We start from the raw sequence: 22,668 nt of genomic DNA on the forward strand, positions 1-22,668 counted from the left end.
ATATTTTCAATGTCTGGTTCAGATTCATAAAATAGTACAATTCCGAAATTTTTGGAATTTTCCGAATTCAGGATCTTGAATAAAAAAATTAAAATAATAAAATCACACACACACACAGAGACATATATGTGTGTGTGTGTGTGTGTGTGTGATTTTATATATATAGGTAAGTGTTACACGGACTAGTGAAAAATCTTCGTTTGACATTGAGCTTTTGACATGCGTGACAGTCAGTAACGTTTGAATAAACGTAAGTGCGCATTTTAGAGAAACAACTGCCGAAAACCAAATATCTAAACTGATATGCCGATTAGTTCAACCAAGAGTCTTCATAATGTGTTATTTAGCTCCTTGGTTGAACAGATAACTGTGTTATTTAGCTCTTGGTTGAACAGACAACAGATCTTGAGAACTCCAAAACGGGTTCTTTCTTTGTTGCTTTGTTTTGTACGGTATGTAATCTATTATACCGTGAAATTAGGAAGAAAAAACCATCGTAATCTTGTCATTTACCGCTTGATGAAAATAATTATTGAATAAACTGTAACCAGGAAGAATAATTGTGAGTAACTAGAAGAGGTGACTCATAAAAAGGGTAATATAATGAACAAAAGATTCGTTCGTTTTTACACAAAATTGAGACAAACACCCCATCATGGTACAACTATTGGCACCAGATGCTTTGAAATGATACATCATTCGTGCAATTTGTACGCGTGTTCAACCCATATAAGGTGCCGAACACCATTATTTTGATTGTGAAAAAGTCATTAAAGTATTTCTATGATGCAGCTGCAAGTTGCTTTTATACTGATGTCTTATGTTCGAAGTAGCAGATTGGATTCAGTGTTTACCTGCAAATATTAAATGTTGAGCTTAAGAGAACTGTATAGCCGAGGTCACAAAGAAAGTTTGTGTCTAATGATCCAGGTGTTTGAAGGAACTTCGGTCTTTTATAAAGTTCGTGCAATCACCAGCATGGTGTAACATTTTTATTTCCTCTTTTATATTCGGAACTTTAATACCTTCCATCTTTTTATTAAGTCTTATTTTTCTACTTAGAATTTCTATTGCTATTACATATAATAGCATCGACAGCGGGCATCCCCGCCTTAATGTCAAATTGTCCAGTATTCGCTCCATTGACCTGTACTCTTGAAGTTATTTTACTGTACAGGATTTTGGTCCATTTTTGAAAATTGTTCCAAAACCAAATTTGTCTAAAACTGTTTTGTGTTAGTTGTGTTCCAGTCTATCAAATGCTTTTTCCTGGTCAAAAATTACCATAGCACCTTTTAGCCCACATTCATTAATATAATCTATAATTGTTTTAATACTTCATGTTATTTTGGATGCCCCTTCCTTTTGTCCCACAAGTTTGGTTACTATTTATTATTTTACCCATTCCCTTTCTAATTCTTTCTGCCAGTAGTTTACTTAAAATTTTATAATCCGTATTTAGGAGGGAGATGAGCCTCCAATTTTTTTATGTCCTCCCTATATCCCTTCCCCTTATATATCAATTTTCTTATCCCTTCCCTCATGCTTTTTGTCATTGTGTCATTTCTTAACAGAATATTATTAAACAACCATTCTTCGCTGAATCTAGAATAAAATTCCGCTGCGAGTCCATGTACACCTAGGGATTTCCCTTTTGTTAACTTTTTAATGGTATTTGTAATTTCTTCCGTCGAGATGAGCTCATCACACGTCTTTGTGTTCTGATGATATCATCTCGCACTCAATTCCTTGCAAATATTCATCTATTGTACTATCTTTTATTTCTTGTGATTTATATAAGTTAGTATAAAATTCTTTAATATAATTCAGAATTGTGTTTCTATCCGTTGCCCTCTCATTATTACCTAATTTTAAACTGTCGATGCATTTTTCTCCCCCTCTCCTTTGTTCTTCTCTTTTATAGAGCCCTTCTGCTTTTTGTAAATTCCAGTGAATTTTCCAGCTCTGATCTCCTTACTCTTTTGTTCCTCTTCCATAATTCTGTTTAGTCTGTCTTTTATTTATTTTCTAATTCTGATGTGTTTTCTTTTTTCAACTGTCTACTTGTTGCCTCCTCCATTTTTTGTTTCACTATTCTTATTTTTGAAAACTTTATTGCTATATTTTTGAAGGTCTTTTTTAGTTTGTCCCATTCTTTGATAATATCCCTATTTTGTTGATCCACGAATTTCTTGACTTCCTCCCTAATTTCCTTTATAAATTCTGGTCGTCATTGGTAACTATGTTCTGAACGATTTTCGTTCGTGATAAGTCGGCGGAAGGAGACAACGTCACAAGTGGAACTGTGTCGGCCTTTGCTATCGTAATACGTGGCGTACTCTGCTAGAAGCGAATCGCCGAAGTTCAAACACATAAAAGAGTTGTGTATTCTTAGAAACATTCCCGTAGTTATTTTGTTTCACGATTTGGTCTTGGCGTTACTTTTCGCATGAGTCAACCTAGAATATGACATATATGGTATATATTATTGACCTGTTTCACGAATCGGTAATATCTTCTTCCAAGTACTTGTTAGGCTTCATCCAGACTGCATTTTTATAAAATACGGGTAAAATAAAAAGTCTACGTTATTTGTTATTTTATCTATATAAATGTTCTCAGATAAAAAATGCACGATGTTGAAATACGAGTGACCATTTATATTTCTACAAAAATAAGTTTCACTGGACAGGTTAAATATAAAGATAGAAATAATGTCTTCGATGAGATCCGATCTTGATATCGGTGACAAAATGGTCTATTCACTGTATACCCAACAGCTAATCCGAACACAAATAACAATGCGGAAAGTTTTGATAAATTATTACATATTTCCAATTGCTTTTTGATTTGTTGAAAGAGAAACGTGTTCGTTTGGGACACAGCTGAGTACATCCTTAAATTATTATAAAAACAAAAGTGTTATTATAGAAGATTCTTGTGATTAATAATTTTGAATGTACTCACTTTCACTCACTCCATAAGTTTACTATGACGTCATCACTGGCATTCAACTAACAAAACTACCGCTATCTGACTCACCATAGTACATGACTGACTTTGTCTTTATAAACTTAGACCGTTCATTTTAATAATAAACAAAATCCTCCTTGCCTGCCATTTTTGTTTAGAGCTAACCATGTATTGCTAGTATCATGCTTATATGAAGTCCGAAGATTTTCGAAGATTAATTTATTTTAGAGACATTCTGTGATAAAGAAACATAAGATTCCGAATGCAGGATGAAGAATAAGACACGAGGAAACCAAATATTTTCACTTCTGGGAAGCTGCTATCTAGCCCGGTGTAGCCTGTATGTTCAAATGATGGCTAATAAATATTATTTTGACGTCTGAAGAAAAAGAATATAAAAAGCGAAATCTAAAAAAATAATTAATTTGACACGTTATTTGAGCTAAAATTTTGCCGCAAGTAGTTTTGCATATATTAAATATTTCAGAAATAATGAACACAAAATATTCCGAAAGATTTTTTTAAACATTAGACCAATGTTTTAAAAGATATGTTAAAATCAGATATTTCGCCATGCACACAAGTTATTTGTATCATTTGTTGACATTCATGTGACTGTATCAGCCAATTAAAATGATTTTGAACTCTTTAACTTGATCGTGGGTTTTACTGTGGTGGCCCAGTGTCATTCCTATGAACAACCAGTACGGTCTATTATGATGTTAAAGTATGACGGCATAAAATCGCATTGCCGAAACCAGTTTGAACCACCAATCTGTTTAAGATCCCCGCTGTACTAAGTGAAGATCTGACAGCGACCCATTAGGGGTTCGTGTTCTGGTGACCTTTGAATTAACCAGTGGAAATGCATGTTTCAAAAGCCTAAAAGTGAATTAAATCGTTTGGCACACATTGATGCTCCTCAGGCATACTGTTCTCCCAAACGCGAAAATATAAGACTTCATTTGACTGGCTGATAAGATTAGCGATTATGGTAATAACATAAGTCACCAGAACATGACCCTAAGATGATATCGCTATCAGATCTTAACGTAGACAGTAGAGCTCTGAATTTAATCAGATTGCTTGAACCACCTTATCATGCAAGAATTTCATGATCAGCAAGTTAGGATTTTGTTCTTTTTTTGTGGGTGAAGGTGGCTTGGTAAATGAAATCAATGTTTACATGATTAAAGTCGTTAAGATTTGTGTAGCATACAGCTACTTAAACACATCTAGCTGAGCTATTCAAACTGAAGCGCGATGTAACAGTACTTGTATCAAGTGATCGTTGCCGTTTTCACAATTTCCTTTTTAAAGTACTTATAAATAATGTCTGCTAACCAGAAAACAATGAGCAGCTAGGTCTTGATCTATTATTTTAAACATATTTTATTGTTACAAAAGGATGCAATGGGATTGAGCACAAGTTCTAACAACTTAAATTAGCACTCTCTCTATATGACACACTAACAACTTAAATTAGCACTCTGCCTATATGACACACTAACAGCTTAAATTAGCACTCTCCCTATATGACACACTAAGAACTTAAATTAGCACTCTCACTATATGACACAAATATTGCAACATATTCATCATGATAACATGATAATGAAAAATATTGGTTGCAGATGGGGGGGGGGACATTTTGCTAGATACAATTTTGGACATAACACTCTTTCAAAGCACTGTAAGACATGCTTTAAACTGTAAACATCACTGTTTGAGTAAGTTATTGAAATCGTCCAGTAGCAGTTATATATTTGCATACATGATGCAAAATTCTACATGTTCGTTTGCAACGCCCTTTCCCCAAAGTAGTATCTAAGCCAATAGTTACATATGGCATTGAAAGTAATTTTCTCATCAACTCACTTCGTTGTTTTGTGTATTTGGAACAGAACATGAAAATGTGCATGGTGGTTTCGATCCCACCGCATGAACAAAAATTAGTGTCATCAAGTTGAAGACAATAAAAAGATTTGCTTTTAATGAACTTACAATGTGTCGTAATCTAGTATAGATACTATCCAGTGTTCGATTAATAAAACTTGGCATTTTGTTAGATACAATTTTTGGACATAACACTCTTTCAAAGTACCGTAAGACATGCTACACTGAGCATCCTGTTCGAGATTGTTCCACAAAGATACTGTTGAAGGTATAAATATGATTTGGTCAAATTTAGCTTGAAATTGCATATGACCATATTGTTTGAACGTCAAAGGTCATAATTTCTTTAGTCGGACACAGGGGGAGGGAGCGATTCAAAGATATAGTCTGGAGTTTGGCTCATTTTAATGTTATAGAGTGTTAGTAATTTTTGTCTTTTTAGTCCAGAATACAGACTGTCCAAGCCTGTTCCAAAAAAGAGAAATTGCCTACTGGTGTTTTTTGGAAGTCCTGTAACTATTTTTGCCTCTTCGAGTTGTAGTTTTCAAATTTTCCTGAATCGATCAATGAATATCAGTCCCAGACTACATCAAACTACACCAGTATATTCCAAGATATGCCTGATATAAGTTATATACAGTTTTGATAAAATTGATAACAAGTCTATGTGCCAGACCCGTTCGAAAGCTTTTGATAGATCATAAAATACAGTACAAGAATTTCGAGGTTTTTCTAGTGATATGCAAATACTATGATACATTTCAATCAGCTGCAAAATAGTGGAGTGACCAGGAACGGATCTTGATTGATACTTATAAAAAATACAGTTTGTAAGAAAGTAAATATATACATGTTTAAAAATGCATCTTTCAAATATTTTTGCTTAGGAATGAGAAGAATGTGCGCATGTTTCCATTTATTTTCCTTCAATGATTAAAAAGAATTGCTAGTGCTGCTGTTATTGTTTCCTAACACCTTTAAGCATTCTATGACTTACACCGTCAGGCCAAGTGGCTTTACTGAAAGAAATCGAATTAATAATATCTTTAATTTATTTTTCAGTAATAGTAATTTCGTTTACGGTATCAGAACATCTTTTCTAAAACATTACTATCATCAGTAGTTGAAACTGTGGTAAAATAATCATTTAATAAGTTAGCCTTTTCTTTTTCATCATAGATGCAAAACGAATCAGAATTTCTTGCATCTTTAGTGGTGGAATGTAATTGTACGGATTGATTTTATTTATAAAGGATTTTGCAATTTTCCAAAATGTTTTAAGGAGTACTTCTTTCAGAGTCTTAAAGATGCACATAAATATTATCCATATATTGCTTTTCAGTACACCTTTTCATCTATTATGCTCCACTGTCGTCAAAATAGATGTAGAATACCAATATTACAGTACGTTACCTATATTGTAATAGTTTATGAGTGCACTGTTGTATATAAAAGAAACGTATAAAGAAGTCTTCAATTAAAAAGTTTCGTATAACATAATTTGCTTTAGGTCTGTCTAAATCTATTATAAATGACATTCAGTCTTTTTTAAAACTGTTTGAACATTCTGACTAACAAAGTGACTTAGTTAGGAGTACTTAATTGTCAGGAATACCTGTATACTTTATCAAGATACATCAGTCGAAACCTATATTGCTATACTTTTGATATTGGGTTTGGGAGCTGATCTTACCTATTTATTAAACGTTGCACTTTGTGCAGACGAATTGTCCGTTTTGTACACTTTACCAGTATTTCTCGCGGTTCTTGAGTTACAGTCGGGAACCCTTCGGTTGTCTGTATAACAAATTTCATTATCAAATTCGATGTCTGAGAGCTTGAATATGAACGTGGAATAACACAACCCTACAATCCGTCGCCATATCAATCTATCGGATTACATCGTTGGATAAATGGCTGTCCCATCAATATCGACTTTTGCTTATTTGAAATATGGTATTTCTTTTGGTGAATTTGTCATGTTACTGTAATGTGATGAATATCTCATCATGTAAAATCCTGGTTCAACACCGCACTGATTAATTTTACATTGCAACCCAAATTCCTCCGAAGACTTTTAGTAGATCCGTCCATTTTGTAATTGTGGGTTATGTCATGATCCATGGCCTTCCTGACAGAAAATCAGCACATTTTATTCCGATATTTAAGCATATCAGACGGTACCATATCGCATTTCCGAAACCAGACGAACCTTCGTGATCATGCAAGAATATTTGTAAGATCAACAAGTTACAATGTTGTTGTTTTTTATTGCCATTAAATCGGCATTTTCATTACATAAAACTGTTTGGATCTAAAGCATACATTTACTTAAATATATACGGTTGATGCGTTAAATTATAGCGATGAGTAACAATACTTGTGTCACACGATTCATATTCATCATTTCCTTATCGATATACATAATAAACTCCGGGAGTTCCCCATTATGTTGGCCAATCAGAAAACAACGAGCAATATCCTTAAGTTTCCGTTAGCAAGATCCTTGTGTATTATGCCCATATATCGTCAAAATAAATGTAAGATGACAGTCATACTGTACTTTGTACTATCTTGCAAAACTTGAATTTTGTAGCAGTGCTCTTGTATACTGTGGCGTGTCGGGTTGTTATGCCGTCACTGTGGTAGGTGTGTGGTGGGGTGCTTCCAATATTTTATTTAAAGTATTATAGAAATCCCACCCAGGCTCTATTTTGGTTGGAAGTTAAATTAGTGAAAGATAAATGTAAAGCTCCGAGCCCACAGCCAGCAATGCCGACGGTTAAATTATTGAATATACAAAAAAGTGAAATTCAACTAATAACAATTTAATGACAATTCAATAATCAAGTGATTAAAATTTCCCCAAGTACCCTCCTTCCGCTCGACCCTGTGATAGCCTATTGCATCATTTAATTTGTAGTGTGAGATATATTTCCACCTGGCCTTGTATTCTACTCATCCTTGTATTATTCTCTCCTATTCCACCAATTCCTTCTCTTCTTCCTCCCACCCGACTTTCTTCAAATTTCTTCTCCTCCTCGACTTCTCTATACTTCTCATCCTTTTTCATTTTCTCCTCCTCAACTCCTTCTCCTCCTCCTCATCTACTATATACCGACTACACTTGTCGACTCCGACTGCTCTACTTCCGTTTCCCCTCTTAGAGACTCGGGACTTACTGAACCGGAAGTTCTGTCCCCCAAAAACTTCCTGTGAAAACACAAGGACGGTACAATATTTCCCTAAGCCCTCTCATCTCACACTACACCCAGCCTATCGTCAGATAACGGCTATTAAATTCTTTGGTCACGCATTCATTCACATCGAAATACTGATACATTCTTGTATGGTAAAACAACGTCGTATTAAAGCACGGTAACAATTACTTCTCAATAAATTGTGTAACATCAGTATATATTCCTAATCCCATTATACTAAACAATATCACAACAATCAGACGCATTTCTTTACATTACAACCCACAGAAAGTACACAACTATTCAAATATCCATGCACCCATATTAACTAATCTTACACACTTCAACCATTTTCCAAATTCACAATTCAAGCATGTGTAAGTTCTAACATATCACATGAATAAATGCACTTATTTACTACGAAGTAACCTATTACCGAATTACAAAATTAATTCTGACCACAAGCTATTAATCTACATAAATATCTACATAATATTTATACTCGTTTCTCGAATACGTACCAAACGAGCCTTGTAATTAAGTATACATACTACACATAATTACAATTACAATGCCGTAATATTCTGCAAAAATCGAGCAAATAGCCTACTAACCTTTACGAAGCTTTGTCTCTCTTTAGAATCTTCTCTCTAAGTTTTACCACCAAATTACTAGTGGCTCTCTCGGAGTAACCCTATATTGCTCATTAATCTTCCTAGGCGAAACTAAATTTTTGCTTGCTATTTAGAAGTTATAATTCGGATCGAAATTATTATTACACCCTCCGTCTCAATTCCGATTGGATGTCGCTTTGATTCGATCCAATCAAACATAGTGGACAAGGTCCTTCTCGCTGACTGTCCACGTGGGGACGGATTTAGAACACGCCCCGGTCCCTCGCGGTTCCTCTGATCTTAGGACAAAAGTTGTAACACCTAGGTGGGAAGTCGCTCGATCTAAAGCCTGTGCCGATTCAAGATGCCAGATCTTTTCTCTGGTAACGGTAACCTTGCCTAGGAGATTAATTCTAGCCTGCGGCTACGTTTAGACAGCAAACATGGCTTGTACTAATACCTTAGTTTATACACGACTTATGAACTGGGTTGAGCAATCGTGACATATACATATAACAAATATAATTACATGGAACCTTCCCAGTTCAAAATTCAAAACTTTTATCTAAAATAATGAGCTACAGGTCTGTCTGAATCTAAATATGATAATATTCGCTCTCTTTTTCAACTACTTTAAATTCTGACTATCATTTCCTCAGGGGCGGATGCAAAACTGTTGCTTAGTATCGTTGGGATGAGGATCTTACGTAAACAAGTAGGCGAAAGGTCTATGTGTCCCGTTTGCTGAGATCCCGTCGTACAGGCGAAGTAGTTAAGTACTACATATTTGGGCCTTTGCTGCCCAAAACATAGCTCTGAAATTAACCTTTCACTTTTTTAATCAGAAATCATTATAGTATGTAGCTATTGCACGTGACCGGCAATTTAAGTAAACGGCAGAAAAAGTACCTTTGAACTTTTGAAATACTACGACTCCTACGAGGTCAGTTGGAGAATCACGCGGGAAAATGCGACGTTGTTTTGTGAAGTATAAAGGAAATTAAGGTTAAAAATTAAAGTAGTTGCGGCTTTATGGAAGTTTACGTTACATTACACAACACTATAGAAACCCAACCTGTTACAGTGAGCGATAAATTAATTTCCTGTCAAACAAACCTAATTGGAAATACTAGCGAACTCTTTGTGTGCGGCATCACAAGTGTTTGACATTATAGTTTGTTTTGGGATGGTTTAAATGATTATGTATTTATAATATTATTTTCAGTTCGGTAAAGTTCTATAGATATGTGCACAAATATGAAACATCTTGTACACATATTCAGTAATCAGTAATCTTCTAAGTATTGCCTATTTAGTTTTTCAATCACACTGATTATACTATTCTGGCATCTCTCTCTCTCAATCTCGCGGGAAAGTTTCGGTTGAAAGATATGTGAAGCGCCATGAAATGCTGTTTCGACAACATTGCTATATTATAACTAATTCTGAGAGAGAGAGAGAGAGAGAGAGAGAGTCATACACACACTTTTTGATATGCTATCAGACACACGTGCTTATATACTATGCAATGCATACTTTTTGATTGCTATCCAACACAGAATATTTGCTCTTGTATCCAACACACAATATTTGGTATATAACCAACACATACGTTTTGATTACTATCCAATACTCGCACTACTATGCAACGAAAAGGATATGAGTGTTTTATACACGCGCTATACTTACAAACATATTATCGCACACAAGCAACACAAGCAAAGGAAAGATTATTTATGTACACGCGTTACACTTAAGTGCATAGCAGCATATTGTAAAATAAAAGCAAGGATTAGAAATGTTTATAGACACACTATACGCATACAAACATACTATCACACACAAGAGGGGTAAAAGGATTTAAGTTGTATTTGGGTTTTGCAGTTAGACATAAACTCCAAAACATATATAGGAAATAAGTAACATCTATATTTTCTAAAGTTATGGGTAGGCCCTGAAAAGCACTAGCATGATACCACACAGATACGCACACGCATAAAAGGATTCAATGCAAACGAAGATGGTAAAATAAATAATAACAAAAATGATGGAGACGGTAAAAACAAACAATGAAGCTGAGTCCTAGAGGTTGGAGTCATACATTGTGTACATACTGTTGCAGGATGAAGCCGGCATGGATTTAGCAAAGATACTGAAAGCAACTGAGGTGTTTATTTATAATGAAATTGAACTATGAATGAATCTGTACGCATGAAGTCCATCAATGGACAGAGCAGAATGCTGTTCACAGAGTTCAACGACGGATATGAGAAAAAGATATCATTCCTATATGGAACTAATCAGAACATGTAAATTCAACAAATAATCAAACGAGAATCAAAGTATGGAACTTAAATAAAATATATTTGATATATGAATATATCACCATGGATGATTAATATTTAACATTTATAAACAAAATATGATTAATATATGGATCAATGGTTCTATCACCAAGGGCGGTTAATGTAGAGAATATATGCAAAAATATAATGTATATTACATCCACAAGTCAGATGTGTGTATAATTGATTTTTACTCATATCGCGATATTGAATTATTATTTCAACTTTATTGATTAAAAATGGAACATGAATAGTGAAGTGGGCCACCCTAGGGCAATGGGGACTTAGCATTAAAAAAAACCCTGGGCCACTCTAGGGACAATGGAAATTTAACATGGAGAAAAACGCTGGGCCACTCTAGGGACAATGGGAATTTAACATAGAGTTTGGGCTTGTCTAGGGACAAGGGGAATTGAATATGGGATTTTTTTTCTTTTAAATTTTTTTTAAATTTAAATTTAAAAAAAGGGGTAGGCAATTGAAAGGCTATCTCTTTTCGAGAAATATGGCTGGCCCTGAAAAGGGCCTTTGGGTTTATTCTGCTTCTTCTATTTCCTCCATTTTCTCATCCATCCCCTAATCTTTCCCCAAATTCCTTTGTTCTTCCTTTTTTCTTTTTCAGGTAACCAGTCTGGGTGACCCATAGCCCTGAACTTCTCTTGTATCTTGATCCAATTTTGATTGACTTTGTCAAAGGCCTCTTTCTTCTTTATTGTTTCCTTATCCTGTTTTTCTTGACTCCATTTTTCTTTTATCTTTTTCACCTCTTCAGTCATCACTTGTTTCATTATTTCTTCTCCTTTTTTCAACCTGTTCAGTCCCCTCTTCATATATGACAACTCCGTCCAATACACTATATGTTCTAGGAAGCACCGGACTTGGATGACATAATCCAGTGCTTCCATCAAACTCCCCACTCTGACATAAGGTGGGTCAATAAATCCTCTTGATTTGTTGACTTCATCTTCTATCATTCCTTCTATTATATGTCTGGCAGTCTTTATACGTTCGACTTGACTGGTTACCAAGTGTTCTTTATCTTCATACTCCCATTCCTTTTGTATCCTTTCTATAACGTATTCTGCATCTATTATCCAGAAATAGATATGCCTCAATTGATTAAATAAATCAGTCACTTGCGTCATCTTGTCTAGATTATTCTTTGTAGAATGGTTTGAACGACGAATACTGTGGGTTCTTATACGAAAAGCGCGGACGTGAAGGAAAACATCCCCCTAAAGACATAAAATTGATCTTACCTAGATCATGACCAAACATCGCGCGGACGTGAAGGAAAACATCCCCCCTACTTTTTCATTTCATATAATAAAACCAAAACTATACTCTCCACATACGCTAAGAAACTACTATTCACACAAACTTACGTTAACAGTTACAAACACAAACACACAAACACATACACTTGCACTATCAATAAAGAGTTAGTGTTTATATTCACACTACTCTAACTACACACATTGGCAAATTAATAGTTATTTCTTTTCTAGAGTATTGGGTAGCCCTGAAAAGGGCTGTTTTTTTTGTTTGGAACTTCATGGACACCTGGTTAATGGTGGCACCGTCCAGGCCTGGCGCCACACACACATCTTGTCCCCCAGTTACTTTTTACCTTTTGGGGGGAGAGAGCAGAGGCAGGGTATGTGGCTTCAGAATCCCAATTTTCGCTCTATGGGATTCTGAAATTTCTTCTTCTTCTCTCCTTTTCCTCCTCCTCTTCTTCTTCTTCTTTCTTTCTTCTCTCCTCCTCTTCTTTATTTCTTCTTTCCTCCTCCTCTCTTATCCTTCCTTCTTCCACAATGGCTTCCGCGGCCAGTTCGTTCAACAGGCGCCTGGCATATTCCAGATGCACATAAAGTTCCAACATTTTCGCCAATCTCGTGTTCATTCTTCTGGTGGTGGTGTTGATCAATCAACAAGGGTAGCTAGACTGACGAATGAGTTTCAATTTATAGTGAAAGCGCGGACGTGAAGGAAAACATCCCCCTAAAACATAAAATTGATCTTACCTAGATCATAACCAAACAACGCGCGGACCTAAAAGAAACACTCACTCACTCTTTTTATACTACCCATCACTATTTTAAAATATTTTATAAATCACTTCAATAGACTATACTTCAATACGCAAAGCAATCCAATCTAACTCGAAATATACACCTCAAACACCAAAAAAACATCATTTTAATCTACTATCCACACCAACGTACGTGAGCACTTACAAACACACAAACACATACACTCTCACTATCAATAAAGAGTTAGTGTTTATATTCACACTACTCTACCTACACACATTGGCAAATCGATCGTTATTTCTTTTCTAGAGTATTGGGGTAGCCCTGAAAAGGGCTGTTTTTTTTTGTTTGCTATGGCATTCTTTTTTAGTTTCTAAGAATGCGATGTCCTCTGATTATAGACTTTCTGGCAATAGGTCTGCTTCTTCGGAAAGAGAAGAAGAACTCTTTGGTGTCGATACGACAATCGACAAAGCCTCTGTCAGCTTCAGGTTGCTGCTGCTGTTGTTGTTGTTGCTGTTGCTGCTGTTTCTGACGTCTGTACTTCTCTGTCCATTCTTCTTTCTCCCTGTTCATTTCTTCTCTGAAGAGCTCTTCTATCAGGTCTTCAGTGACTTTTAACATTCTCACATTCTCTATTTCTTCTGGCTTCGGTATCAGACTGTGTCTGACCATATGCAAATTCACGTAGGCTTCGTTGAGCTTAGCTAGTTTGGAGCACATCTTCTTAGGAGGATGAGTCCACAATGGATGGTTAGACTGGAAACAACCCCGGTTCTTAAAGTCAAAGCGCGGACGTGAAGGAAAACATCCCCCACACGGTTTTCGAGCCGCAACGTTCAGTGAGTGTCATGAGAGGGAGAGTAAGAAATGAAAGAGCATCAATCCAACATTCTTATAGCTAAACAAAAGACAAAGGCATTTTTTTTTCAAAACACAACATTTTTTATTCAAAAATCACTTAACACTAAACAACAACTCTAACATTTTTAACAATAATCCAACACTATAACATCAAACAATTTTTTTTAAAACATCAAACATTTTTCTTCAAATACAATCTACTTTAAACAGGGCTGACAACGTTGTGAATGAAATTGTGATTTCCACTGTCGGAAATCATTAGGCCATTGATGGACACTACGTTTCCTAGCTTGAGACAAAAGATAAGCATAATGGTCACAAAACCATCGATCTACTTTCACATCATTTCTAGAAGAAGAACGAGGATCAAAATGAGTCACTAAACGTTCTAAGGAATAGCCCAGACTGCGATGATGCAGAAAATACACACAATATTGTCCACACACCAAGGAATCTGTGCCTTGTAATTTCACATTATTGAATCGGGTGGTCTGAGCATTTCTTCTCATAAAGTCAATGATATCGTCTTCCAAAGGGGGCAATCCATACGAATCGAAATATTCCACACATCCTTCTTGAGGAAAGTAGACGGCTACCCAGTGGGTTCCTGGGAGATGACTGTCGTCCGTGTTGATCACGTAAGCTTGATGGTCTTGAGGTTTGCGATGAGGGAGTTCGTCTTTAGCACAGACGACAGGATTCCAAGAAGCCGTATACGAACTGTGGTTCAAAAGGTAATAAAGTTCCCAGGTATCCATTTGTGTTGTTTTTCTTTTCTTCTTTACAGGTAATAATACGTTGTCAGTTCGATTCTGACTTTTTGCTTGAAAATGTCTGACAAATAACCGTTTCTTCGTTTCGTCTCCTCACTCCTCTGATTCAGGAGATTTTCGATACGATGGATCTCTTGAGTGGTTAATGGTGGACAAGAATATTCACGCAAGTCTTTATACCACTGATGCAACACGTCTTTGTCCGAGATGAGACTCCAAGCATCGTCCAGGTACTCGTCGAATTCTTCTTCTTGACTCAACATCAGGCATTTATCGTGTTGAATTTGACTGGGATGATCGTTTTGACATCCATAGCAATCTTTCTTGATCAATTCCGTTATTTTTTCCACCAAGTGTTTGGCAAAACAGGAGACTAAATGGGCTTCTTGTTCTGGCCATCTCGACTTCATCATGATCACTTCTTCTTTTTCCACAGTCTCCTCACATTTCATGTCCAAAGTTTCTCCACTAGGTAAAGAGGGATAACAGTCTTCCATGGCTTCTAGTAATCTAGAATGACTTCTCTCAAACTATTGATTTCTATCGTATTATCAAATTCGGCATACAGGATGTCGTTCACCGTTACATCAGGGTCTCGGTTTGCAAACTGAATTTCCACACGAATCTGACCAGATTTTATAGGGTGGAAATGTCCCTCGTCGCTGCCTTGGTCTGGAGTGAAATCGAAAGCCCACAAAGCATAACCTCCTGCGTAATCCTCGTACGTAATGTCGTGAATGGTGTTGGTTCCTAACTGGCCGGTGGCTTCGTACAGGGACAAGTACGGTCTCAAGTAATTCTTCTTCTCAAAGTCAGGTTCGAAAGGTCGGGTACACAAGGTCTTGCCATCGCGACTGACTTCGATCTTGGACACGCCAAAGTGTTGAAAGTGGAAAGGATTTTTACCCAAAACTCCGTTGAAGGCATCATTCTCGACGATACCAAGGATTAAACGTTTGGGTAGCTGTCCTTGGAACAGATGATCTTCGATCATGGATGGCTGTCCCTTGGGAATGGTGAACGTTTTCACTTCCACGCGTCGTATGGGATACTTGGCGGTCGTTCTGCTCAACGTCTGACTGATGTTGTTTCCCACTTTAGGTAACACTTCCACACGGCGTACGTAGAGCCTGGCTTCCTCGATGACAGTTTTGCAAGCGGTATTACCTATCAAATGGAAAGCGGCACTGCCACGATTCAGTCTCAGGCGAACATTCACCCCGTTTAGCAAATATTTCTCTTGCAACCACATGTCCAGATGTAAACGATCCATCAGTTCTAAACTTTGTCCATTTTTGATTTTGTTTCGTCTTTCCTCATAGCCGTCATTGTCAGTTGCGTCAAACTTGCCGCTTCGTCAGGTTCCCACACTACACAAGCATTGAGATGAGTATTCTTGGCGACTATTCCGTACGTCAAGAGATTTTCCAGGTACGCTCGATAAGGGTAAGTATCCATGCTGCTGCTGACCAGTTTGTTGTTCAAGTACAAGTCCACACCGCTAAACAAGGAATGCAATAAATTGTTGACGGGAGCTATTACCTCATCGCCATCTAGGGTCGAATTGTCCTCATCGACAACTTTGACTTTCAAGTACAAGTAACTGCTATTCAGATCGATGTAATCTTCGGGCTGTCCTTTGATTTCAAACTCGATGGGAGCTGAGGTTGTCAATGAGGAGACGGGGTGAAATTCCACCCACTGGGATTCTTGCATCGTCATCATGGTGGGGGGCATGGCAAACAGATCCAGTTCCGTCTTGGAACAAGCGCAAGACTCTCGGTGCATCATTTTTTTCTGTGTTTCAATAATCGAAAACGTCTAAGTCTCGAACGGTTCTTCTTTTCTTCGCCTTTCTAGCTTGAAGTCTAGTGAAAGGGTGTTTTCTTCGTCGTCTCTTTCTGCCTTGTCCTTGTTGAATGCCTGATTCGGTAGCGTGCAGGGCATTTATAGGTGTGTCTCGTCGGCCCAAAATGTCTTTGCCCGTTTGCAGCAAGACATTTTTGCCTGCCCTCATGAAGGCTTCTTTAGGATTTTGTTTGTCGATGATGACATTTTGGAGAAATTCTTTGTCTTGTGTCAGTGCCGCATCTTTCAAGGCGTGCAATCCGCGTGTCACCATCGGTTTCAACACCGGAGCCACCGAACGAAAGGCCGATTTTAACATATCTCCTAAACCGTGTCCTCGCTGTCGAGCAACCCCTCGGTACACTGGATACATGACTTACTTAGGAATCGTGAGAAAACCGTTTTCGAAAATGGAGTTTCACCGTGACTTTTCCTTTGGTGAATGGAATATTTTGTCCCAAATCTCCTTTTATAGTAATGTTGACCGTGTCCAAATACGACTTGCTGACAGGCAAATAGTGAGGATGAACAAATTCGCGGTGGACGTGGTAAGTGTTTCCACCTTCCTCGTCAGCGTTCGTGGCAGAATCCACTTTGAAAGGAATGACACGCAGTAACGGTACGGAGGTGTGTCCCACCACGTTGTACTCCACCACATCGGAGTACACAAACATCAAATTCAGTCCTTGGTTCAGTTCTACCGGGGCACGAAAGAACTTGCTAAAAGACTCGTTGTCGTAAACGATGGGTAATTCGTTTTTCTTCATTATGGTCATTCTCATGTCCATCTCTCCGCCCAACATGTCAAACAATTCAGGACAAAATAAAATGGACAGGATTTTACTCCCGTCAAATTTCATCAAGAAGCGACGAGCTGTTTTGTGGTATTCCATGGTGACACTTTTTTTGGCACTTTCCAAAGCTTTCAGAAAAACGAAATTAAACCTGGAGGTAATGGTGCTGACCAAATGTTGACCACTAAAATAATAGCTTGGGAGAATGAACAAGTGATAGGTGGTGTACTTTTGATTTTGTGTACGGGTTTTCTTGTCATATTTGCCATGGGCATCCAAGTACTGTTGCATTTGCTCGTCATAAACTTCCACATCAAAAACATTTTGATTGGGAAGGACATTGAGGACTTGGGTCGGGTGAATCATTTCCACTAAAGCCACTTCCCAATGGGCTTCGTGATCTAAGGGGATGGCTTGAGGTAATTTGGCCGTGTAACAGCACAACGTGTTGTGGGGAAACACCTCCATGGAACTGTCACTGGGTAAGGTTAAGTAAAATTGGTTTTGGTGACTCATAATTCCAGAGTTCTGTGGCTGTCAGAGGGGTTATTACTGGACGTCAGAGGCGTGTCTCCGTCTAAAATGGGGTTCTGGTTGTGGTTGGAGTGGTGACTGACACTGGCACTGGACACAAGGTTCCCGTGGTTCCCGTTCGAGGAGAATCTCAGGGAGGGATTGGGAAGCAGGTAACCGATGCAACTGCTCAATAAAATGGTCCACAATTGTTTGTCTCCTTGTTGCAAACTCAAATTGGCGATGGCTGCCCCGATGACACAATACACCACGAAGATTTGGCAGAAAAAGACGATTTGCGTTTTAGGCACACGTTCTCCACACCACAACCGCAAGGGTTGTTTTTCTAAATCTTGCACAGAAGAACTAGGTGAAGGAGGAGTGGTCGACGTAGCTGCGTCTGTGTGAAAAGGCATGATGGTCACTTCTTTTTATAGTCGATGACTTGCGAAGCGTCGATCCAAGAATCAAAACTGGGTGGATATCCTTTCCAACGTACTTTGACTTCTTTGACACGTCGTTTGCCCACTTTACGGGTTCTGCGTTCGAGAATGCTTTCGATGTCGTACACGTCTTCTTCTTTTTTGGTGACACGTTGTAACTCGGGCAAATAAAACGTTCCTTTGAGTACTTCTCCGTTCATGTCTTCCAATTTATAGACGGCAGGATGACGGCCATGCACTCGTCCAGTGACGCGAAACAGTTCGGTCGTCCAGTTAGGTAAGTAACCTTTGTCGAAAGTGCGTTTGGTTTTGCCAATGCGTACCCAATCTCCTACGGCCAACATTCCACTTTTCTTGGGGACAGCCCTCGTCGGGGACGTACCAAACAGGCGCTCAAACACCAACACTTCGTTGTCGGGAGTCACGTCTTGCGGGGCACGTCCGATGCTTCATTGGTAAGATTGGTTGTACGCTTGCACCAGGTGCGGTAAGATGTCGATGTACTTCAGAGTGTGGTGATGCGTAAAATATTTCCACATGCGTTCTTTCAAAGTGCGTTGAAAACGTTCCACGATGCTGGCTTTGGTTTCGGGATTCTCGGTGGTAAAAAAATGAATGTCAAGTTTCTTTAATTCTTTTTGGAAAGCTTGGTTCAGAAATTCGGTGCCTTTGTCCGTTTGCCATCGAAGAGGGTGACGACCGCTTTGTTTCAGCACTCGTTGCAGGGCTCGCACTAACTCGCTGCTGGATTTGGAAGTCAAGGGCACGACCCAGGCAAATTTGGAAAAGACGTCGATGACACAAAACAAATATTTGTAGCCATGATTGTAGCTGGCCAAATGAGAGACATCGGCTAAATCGGCTTGCCATTGATGATCGATGCCTTCCACTCGGGTGCGACTTCTGGCAAACTTGCGTCGAATGGGTTTGTGCAAAGTGTAGGTAGCTTCTTCTTGTAACCATCGTTGCACTTGAGGTAAACGGAGACTTTTCAGTCGAGTTTTGGCAGCACGATACAATTTTTGAACTCCTGCGTAACCTGCAGGATGCGAGGGATCGTTAGTAAATGCTGGTTAAGACTTTTTCCATTTTTTATTTTTTGTGTTGGTTGGTGTGTTAATAAGGCACCCACTCTTGGAAGAGGCTACTCTTTTTCTCTTGGGGTATTTTCTTGGATTGCAATGCTTTGAGTGTGCGACCGGCAATAGGTGTTGAAGAGGAGGAGGATGTCTGAGCGGGGGATATCGGTTCTTGTTTCACTTCTGTCTTCACTTTCTTTTTCTTTTGTGATGAAGAAGGGGTGGCCATCATCTTTTTAATCCATCCAATTCTGGAGGTAGGTGGTGTTGTTAACTTGCGTACTTTTTCTGGTGAAGTTTGAAACCCTTCTTCTTCTTCTTCTTTTTCTGTCTTGACCACTGGTACTGGTACTGGTGATGGTGCTGGACTTTTCATCAAGGTCTTAAAATCTTTCAAAGTAGGTAGAGCTGTTTCGTCTAAAGCTTTCTGGTGAAAGAGTTGCAGTCGTTGCAAGAGTTGACCGTACTTTTGCGATTTTTCTGTTTCGGACAAATCTTGGCGATCCATCAAAGACTGTAATTCGTGTTGTAACTGGGACATCTTGCTCAAATTGGGATTGGGAGGTAAATGCGGGGTGCGTTGTTCTTGCCACCGATGGTATTCCATCCATCGTTTGTAAGGCACTAAAGCTAGTTTTCGTCCTTCCATGGGGTTGTCAGGGGTCGATTCTGAGATCTTGGGACTCCAGAGGGCCTTTTTATCTTGCTCCCACCAGTCCTCCCAACATGGTTCCCAAGACTCCTTTCAGTATGGGGCCTAACAAGAGAGGCAAAATGCCTCCACGTTGGACTAACATCTTCTTCTTTTGACGAATGGGAATTTTCTTTCGAACCATTTGGCGAAGAACGTGACGATGTTTGCTTAAGCATTGTTTCTGGTGTTTGGACAAAGGGATCGTGCCTTTCAAAACATTCAAACAACATTCGCACACGGTATCGATGACCTCTTTGGAGGCCGATTGAATGAGTTTTTTTCGTAGAGGTGAAGAAGCTTTGGACAGGACAGATAACATGTCCCCATGTTTGACTAAACGAGGAGGCAGGCCTTTCCTTTTCTTTCCTTGGGGTTTTCTGGAGGGTGACATCTTTGAGTCTTCAGGAGCACCAAAAACACACAGGGGTACGCAACGGACTAAATCGAGCCAGTTCTTGCTTGGACAAATCCAATAAACTTTGTAACATGCCCGATCTTTCATGGACTTTGATTTTGGGAGAAGGTACTTTGTGAGCAGCAGCCACTGCCACTAAATTAGAGGGTCCTGCCACTGGGGAAGTTCTTTTTGGGGTCATCAACGGAGATGTTCTTGGTGTAATCAACGTCTCCAAGTACTCTTCAGTTCTGGGTGTCATCAACGGAGAAGTGGATAAACGTGAGGCTGCCGGAGACACAGTCACCGCCGTGGCAGGTCGTGATTTGCGAGTGTAAGGTTGCGTCCTGGCAGAAGTGCCTCTCTTGCGACTAGTTTTCTTCTGTGGACTTTTCTTTTTCTGGGGACTTTTTCTCTGTTTCTTTTTCTGCGGGCTTCTTTTCTTTTTCCGGGGTGGTGTCTGGTAAGAGGAGGGTCCCGCCACTGGAGAAGTTCTCCTTGGGGACTTGGTCTTTTTCTTCTTGGGGCTTTGTTGGACTTTTTTCTTGGGGAGAAGTTTGGGGGCATTAGGATCCCATCTTAAGAGTGAGCGAATGATGACGCCTCCTAGAGTACCGCTCCCTCCAGGTTTCAAAATGATTTGTTTTTTGGTTTGAGTGTCGATGCGGGGATCGGCCAGTTGGACCAAAGCGACTTTGTTTCGATCGAAAAAGCGTTTGGTTTGATGAGGAATCTGAATGATTCCTTGGAGTATTTGACGTGCCGTCACCGTGAACCATCGTAAGACTTCTTTGAGACTAGCTTCTAAGACACGAGCTCGTGTTTGTGGATTTTTTTCTCGACTGATGCCATACAAGGCACGAATCAATTTGACGGGAAGATGCGACTGAAGGGACGTCATGTTCAAACTGTGTGAGACAGACGAAAAGGGTCTGAGGTTTTTATAGATTTTTTATGGGGAGTGAAATGAAGTCGAGGACGGAGACGTGTACAGGACAGGCCCTCCGTCTTGGCACCAGTGGTGAAACAAGTGGGTACGAAATCGCAAATCCTCGGGGGTCGTAGGTTTCAAATCGACGAGTAAATAGGCGTGTGGCGTTTGAGTGGCATCGTCGTACGCCTGAGTCAGCCAAGGCGTCCCTAACTGTTTGGCTAAGACTTGCACTTGCGATTTATCTCGAGGGCTTTTAAACAAGACCACGTAATGTGCATTGAGACTGATGGTGCGATGGGCTTTACTTTGTTGAAACAAATTTTGGGTGATGTAAACGACACTGGCATTACGATGATGCCCTTTGCGCGTGAACCACAGTTTAATTTCTTCTTCGTCTTCTCCTAACATGTCGTCGAAAATGACCAAATGGGTTATACGGGAGTCAGAGACGATTCCGTCGTCTTCTTTAGGAATGCCTTCCACAAACACGATGGAATCGCCTTGACTTTCTCGCAAGAGGTTGTACGCCGATTGCCACTCTTTGTAACACCACACGATCCATTGAGGTGGCCGATCGATCAAATGATGTTTATGTTCGATCAAACGTTTGACGAATTCGGTTTTGCCTGAACCGCTAGGTCCAGCAATGAGCATGTTAAAGGGATGGCGAAGATACAAAGTCTCCCAACTGGCACGATCTAAGTGTTCGTCGATGACTTTGACAGTAAAGGAAGAGGGAGCAGAGACAGCAGAGGTAGCCATTGTGTGAGAAATGTCACTTGTGACACGAAGACAAACAAGACAAGAGTTTATATACTTTTTCAGAACACGTTTATTGAATGTTTCAAATATGAACACGAAAGACAAAAATACATACAACCCAAATAGTGATGTACAGGAATATAAAACACAGCAAAACGATCAAAGTGGAATATTAACAAGTGTCTGTACAACATGTTTTGGGTAACCAAGATGTCCTAGGGACAGTGTGTAATGTTCTTACATTCTCTACATGAGGTATTGTCACACAAGTGTCCTCCCGGAATGACCTTTCAGGAACGTCCATGACAGTCCTGTCCTGAAGCGAGAGGTTGTTCTCGGTGACGGGTTCTTCTGGCACCGTCACTGACACAGGTTGAAAAGTAACTTTTTTCCTTGAACAACTCTCGTGTATACTGGGCCACTTCTTGGGTCCAAGCCTCAAAACCCCCTTTTTTCCAATCACGAACATTTGTCCAATGGGGGTGTAAGTCACAAGCTACACATAC

At 39.1% G+C, this 22,668-nt stretch overlaps 1 long non-coding RNA gene across 1 annotated transcript; it reads right to left on the reverse strand.

Annotated features, from left to right (window-relative positions):
- Positions 1 to 4,347: 4,347 nt before the first annotated feature.
- On the reverse strand, positions 4,348 to 10,693 carry LOC149779952 (uncharacterized). The gene is made up of 2 exons (XR_016414967.1): positions 8,684 to 10,693; positions 4,348 to 8,082 (listed from the first exon to the last, which is right to left on the reverse strand). It is a non-coding gene; the product is annotated as an uncharacterized LOC149779952 (long non-coding RNA).
- Positions 10,694 to 22,668: the final 11,975 nt, after the last annotated feature.

Source organism: Sinohyriopsis cumingii, chromosome 16, assembly GCF_028554795.1.
Source record: "Sinohyriopsis cumingii isolate HCF-2022 chromosome 16, ASM2855479v2, whole genome shotgun sequence".
Taxonomy (NCBI): domain Eukaryota; kingdom Metazoa; phylum Mollusca; class Bivalvia; order Unionida; family Unionidae; genus Sinohyriopsis; species Sinohyriopsis cumingii.